Below are 6,069 nucleotides of genomic sequence, written 5' to 3'. Positions count from 1 at the left end.
AGAAGAGGAGGAGGAGGACAGAGAGAAGGAAGAACAGGAAGAGGAGGGAGAGGAAGAAGAGGGAAAGAAGAAGTAGGAGGAGGAGGATAGAGAGAAGGAAGAGCTTGAGGAGGACAGAGAGAAGGAAGAGCAGGAAGAGGAGGGAGAGGAAGAGAAAGAAGGAGGAAAAGAAGAAGAAGGAGGAGGAGGAAGAGGAGGAGGAAGAGGAGGAAGAGGAGGAGGAAGAGGAAGAGGAGGAGGAAGAGAAGGGGAGGAGGAGGAAGAGGAGGAGGAAGGGGAGGAGGAGGAAGGGGAGGAGGAAGATAGAGAGGATTATAATGATGATGATGAGAGGAGATGGAACAGGATAGGGAGAAGGAAGAGAAGGAGGGAAAGAAGGAAGAGGAGGAGGAAGAGGAAGAGAAGAAAATATGAAGGAAGACGGGAATCGACCTCAGGATTGGCATTCATCCTTCTGGGTGCCGTCAGGTGATTTTATTAAGTCAATCCAAGAAACCCTTTGCACACATTTGAAAGGTGAAATTAGATTCAATTTAAGATCACGTCTCTCCGAAGTGGTTTGATGAAGATAATTGAATTTCGCTTTCTGGTTGATAAGTTGAATTTCGTCAACCACATGCTGGTTAGACACACGAGATGGGTTCGTCGTGAAGGGCCTTCAACCCTTAAAGATTTTTCTTTAGCTGAATGAAACCATTCAACTGTAATCAGAGTAAGTATTAAGAGACTACGCCCCACTTCGAACAAGTAATTAAAAAATAGAAAAAAATTAAATTACAAGTAAAAGTCGAAAACCTATAACAGAAATAGTCATAAAATCAGGCTGAATAAAACCACAGGGCTGCAGCCGGAATGATACACCAAGACGATGACCAGAAAAAATATGTTGACGTTTGGCACGTGTGACGTCATAGAAATAGATGACGTCATGGCAATATATGATGTCATAGAATGTGTGACGTCAACAAATTTATAGGCCTGCTTGGAGGGGCGTCGACATGGGAAATGTCAGAACTTATTTGGCCCCGTTCTAGAACGTTCGACGAGTGTTCTAAGGTCGCCAAGCGCCTCTCGAGGGTTCAAGCGCTCCACCCCATCTGTGAAATCACGTATTTCTGGAGACTCTTCCCGCCTGCGGCAGTTGATTTTATTCAGTTGAGAGGCCGATTAATCGGCGGTACGTCCCACATCCAGCACTTTTCCCGACGTACAGTCACCATGCCAAACTATTTTGTTTACTAAAAAAAAAAAAAAAAAAAAAAGGAATGTTATTTAATATGCTGAAGGAAATTTATTTTCCTCCAGCATATCAGATACCTTCCCGAAAGTTGCAAATCTGCACCGACAGTCGGAGGAAAAAATTACCCAGCGTGATAACGCCTTTAGGGGCAACACGTGAGATGTCGCTCCCTGATGATGCTGTTCTTGGCCTGATTGAAATCGTCTGGCACCACTCAGAACCTCGTATACACACACACACGACTCGTGGCGCAGTGATAGAGTTCCCGACTACCACTACGGCGGTCCGGGTTCGAATACCGCCCACGGCTGAAATAATTTCACTGTCGCTGAGCTGCGAGTCGTTACTCAAACTCTCGTGGGCGGGGAGTTGTGTGTGTGTGTGTGTGTGTGTGTGTGTGTGTGTGTGTGTGTGTGTGTGTAAGTGTATAGTCATAGCATTGCACATGATCGGTCATATACGAGCTCTGAGCTCTCTTCCGGGAGAGAAATAGCTGTCGATCACGACTCCAATACGTGATCTAAGACCATGGTGAATCACACACACACACACACACACACACACACACACACACACACACACACACACACGCACACACAGAATATATATATATATATATATATATATATATATATATATATTATATATATATATATATATATATATATATATATATATATTATATATATCAACTATGGGGAGAAAAAAAATAACGCAGACGTCTTTATATGACATAAAAATAAAGACGTAATGTCTTTTCAATGACGTCATAGACTTGCGTTATCGTGATATCACATTTAAATACGTCACTGTAGTGACGCCAGAGAAATTACATTACAGCAATGACGTCACAGACATACTACGTTACTTAATGACATGACGTTATAAAGCAAACATAATAGAAACGTGTGACGTCATAGAAAACATGACGTCACAGAAATGTGTGACGTCATAGATTTTTTTATGACGTCACAGAAATAGGATACGATACTGTGGAAATATATTCTAACACTTTCAGCCCAATGACGTCATCTTTTTTTTTTTTTTTGCAATTTTATTCTGGCTAACGGCAAGCGACCTGGACAACGAAACCCTGAACAGATGAGTTAAGTTAACCTCGATGAGTTAACTAGCTTCTAAAGTCGTTAAACTGCACCACATCTACTTGGTCATGATGATATGGTTAAACGTCACAAACTTTCCCCCTGTCGGGAGGCTAGGGTGGTGCCCCTCACAGAGGACTTCGTAGCGTGGACTTTAATGAACCATGCCCTTGGTTCAACTTCGCCGGCGGCAGGGTTCGAACCGCCATCCCCTCGACCTTCGCCGCAAGTAAAGACGCCTTAACTCGCTCAGTCATACCACCGAAAAAAGGAAGCCGAAGAGTCTACGCCGGGAGGCACTGAGTAGCTGCGGCCGGAGCCACCACATGTGCCCCATTATACAACAGTCACAGCTGGGAACCGGGTAGGAGTGCGGGACTCGAACCTACAACCGAGCGAATGCAACACCTGATACGATTGTACAGTCAGGAGCAAAAGTTCTGACCGACGCTGCTACAGTTCTCTCAACGTCAGTACTATTTATTATCTATTTTATTTATTTATTTGTCGAGTACGCAATACATTTTCTTGTTAGTATCTAGCTTATTGTTAGGTAATTTTCCTAAATAGATAAAAAAAAATTGTCAAGTAAAGAATTTGAATTTTGTATCATGAAAATCTCTGAGTATGTACCTTTACTCATGACTGTACACGAAATGTGTTCGGCTCAATTTCATTTGCCCAAGGTAGCGCGGGTACTAGTTTAACAGTTGTTCACACTTTCTTCATAGAGTAACTCAGGGTTAAATTATCGTTTAGGAGACAGCGAAAGGGTTAGAAATATATGCTCGTGACACACACACAAACATGTACACACACGTACATACACATACGCACACAAACGCGCGCGCACACATACACACGGACTCGACGGCGCAGTGGTAGCGCTCACAATTGCTACTCCAGCGGTCCGTGTGTGTGTGTGTGTGTGTGTGTGTGTGTGTGTGTGTGTGTGTGTGTGTGTGTGTGTGTGTGTGTGTGTGTGTGTAAGGTCACACCATTACACATACATCACTCATATATGATCTTTGAACTCTCTTGGGGGATAATAGATGTCGATCACGATTCCAACACGTGATCCAAGACCATGGTGAATCCCGCACACACGCATACACACACACATATATATATATATTATATATATATATATATATATATATATATATATATATATACAAACACACAATGTGTGTGTGTGTGTGTGTGTGTGTGTGTGTGTGTGTGTGTGTGTGTGTGTGTGTGTGTAAGCGTTTTAATTCGTCCAAATACTGCAGTAACCGAAAACCATCCACGACTTGAGAGAAGTTATGGATTAACGTTTTTTTTTTTTCGGATTTGAGGAAAGCTTCAGAAATTATCTAGACCTGAATGAAATCGTCTGGCGAAGAGGCACAAACGGCAACCTAAGCATAATTTCGTTTGTTTATTTTCCTTTTTATTTCTAATATTTTCACTTCATCCTACCTCGCCATGGACCCAAAGGTCTCTTGTTTTTGTCACTTTCACCTCGTGGTAGCTCATGAACTCATCCATAATGGCACATTTTAAAAAATGAACAAATAAACAAAATGAAAATTATGGTTGCGAAAAGTCATATTGCGACGTCTGATGCCTCGGAAGAGTTGGCGACACGGAATTCAAGACTTGTTCATCTGCCGATAACGAAGATTGAAAGTCTCTCCTTTAAATCACCTTTATCTCTTGCCCATCCACAACCAGTTACTTCTCCGAAAACTGTCAACAGTTTTTCGTACTCCGTCGCCGCTTGTCCCGACAGTTTTCGCACTTTTTTTTTTTTTGTTTTCTTTATACATTGCTTCCGCCTCGCAACAGCACAGATTCTTCTGCCTCGGGATGGGCTTCTTTTGGCTAAATAAAATAGTTTGGCGTCAAATGAAATAAAACGAGTCACATGAAGAATTGTCACCCCATGAGATCCCACATGAAGAATTGTCACCTCACGAGATCCCACCTGAAGAATTGTCACCCCAGTACGCCGAATATCAACAGTGGAATAAAGATTAGGTTAGGTTAGGTTAGGTTAGGTTGAATGAGGGTTATGCTTATTGTCATCAACTTATACAACCGAAGAATCGTAAACCCAGGATGGCCCACATGAAGAATTGTCACCCTAGGATATCCCACATGAAGAATTGTCACCCTAAGATAACCCACATGAAGAATTGTCACCCTAAGATAACCCACATGAAGAATTGTCACCCCGAGATAACCCACATGAAGAATTGTCACCCTAGGATAGCCCACATGAAGAATTGTCACCCTAGAATAGCCCACATGAAGAATGGTCACCCTAGAATAGCCCACATGAAGAATTGTTACCCTAGGATAGCCCACATGATGAATTGTCACCCTGTTGAAGTCTGGGGTGACGATCTTCATATGATCCAATAAAACTGTGTATATTAGACTGAAGAAGAGGGTTAGACGGTAAGCTGCAGCCAGCCAAACATATTAATCTTAAAACACATCAAATGTTACTCAAAGGTCCCTTTAACAACTAGAGAAGCTTTACCTCGGCTGAATAAAATCGCCTGGCGGTAGTTCAATGAATATGAAAGGGGGACTATCACATTGGGCTATTTTTACTCCTACCTCCGATTAATCGGCGGTGCCATCCACCTCCACAACTTTTCCCGCCGTAAAATCACTGTAGCAAACTATTTTGCTTTCTCACTAAAAATACAGAGAATGTCATTTGATAAGCTGGAGGAGATTTATCTTCCTTCAGTGTATCCGAATCCTTTCTGAAAGCTGCGAGCTGTAAATCTGTCGGAGGAAAAAAAGCTCAGTGCGATAACGTCTTAAAGAGGTGAAAGACATACAAGACCTTTGGTGCTCTGTTCTTGGACTCGCTCCTGAGACCGTGCGCCCTCGAACTCCTTCTTGGGGCGATCTCGAAGTCTCTCGAAGTTTCTCGAAGTCTCACCGAACTAATACCTTCCTGAAGTCAGCCGCGCAGTCTCCTCGCCAGCAGGATCGCAACTGAGGAGGAGGAGCAGACGAAGGAGGAGGAGGAAGAGGAGGAGGAGGAAGGGAGAGGAAGGGGGAGGAAGGGGGAGGAAGGGGAGGGAAGGGGAGGGAAGGGGAGGGAAGGGAGGAGGGGAGTAGGGGGATGGGAGGTGATACAGAAGAGAAAAAAATGAGGAGTAGTAGGAGGAGGAGGAAGAGGAGGGAAAGAAACGGGAGGAATGATGGAGGAGGAGTAAACAAAGGAGGAGGAGTATAAGGAAGAAAAGGGAAGGGAGGAGGAGGAGGAGGTGAGTGAAGAGGAAGAAGACAAATGAGAGGAATTACCGAAGGAGGTGCATGAAGAAAATGAAAAAATGAAAAAGGAAGTTGAAGAAGAGGAGAGAGGTAGAGGAGGAAAAAATAGGAGGAAGAGAAGAAAGAGGAAGGAGAGGAATGGAAGAGGAGGAAGGGGAGGGAAAGGAGGAAGAGGGAATCGGGGTAAGGTGGGTAAGAAGAGAGGAAAAGGAGAAGAGGGAAGAAAAACGTGAGAAACTAAGAAAGTAGAAAGATATGAAGAGAGAAGGAGGAAGAAATGGAAAGAGGGATGTACAGGAACAAGGAGAGGAGAAGAACCAGAAGGGAGAGAAACGAGAGGAATGGAGGGGGAAGAGGGGGAGGAGAGAGAGAACGGTAGGAGGAGGAAGAAGAGGCTAGGAGAGGGTAGAAGAGGAGCGGAAAGGAATAAGGAAGAGAGAT

The 6,069-nt window shown here is 43.6% G+C and overlaps 1 protein-coding gene across 2 annotated transcripts in view; it reads right to left on the bottom strand.

Moving 5' to 3' along the window:
• The window catches only part of LOC143039214 (glutathione S-transferase 1-like), a gene marked incomplete at its 3' end in the record, with an annotated part of 242,815 nt that extends 237,471 nt beyond the window's left edge, over positions 1-5,344 (bottom strand). Inside the window, 1 exon segment of one of the 2 annotated variants that reach the window (XM_076209078.1) lies at positions 5,302-5,344. 2 annotated transcript variants of the gene reach the window in all.
• Positions 5,345-6,069: the final 725 nt, after the last annotated feature.

Source organism: Oratosquilla oratoria, chromosome 26 (assembly GCF_046742065.1).
Source record: "Oratosquilla oratoria isolate Oo_2021 chromosome 26, ASM4674206v1, whole genome shotgun sequence".
Lineage (NCBI taxonomy): Eukaryota > Metazoa > Arthropoda > Malacostraca > Stomatopoda > Squillidae > Oratosquilla > Oratosquilla oratoria.
The sequence above is the reverse complement of the archived record's forward strand: the minus strand, read 5'-3'. Positions and strand labels throughout refer to the sequence as shown.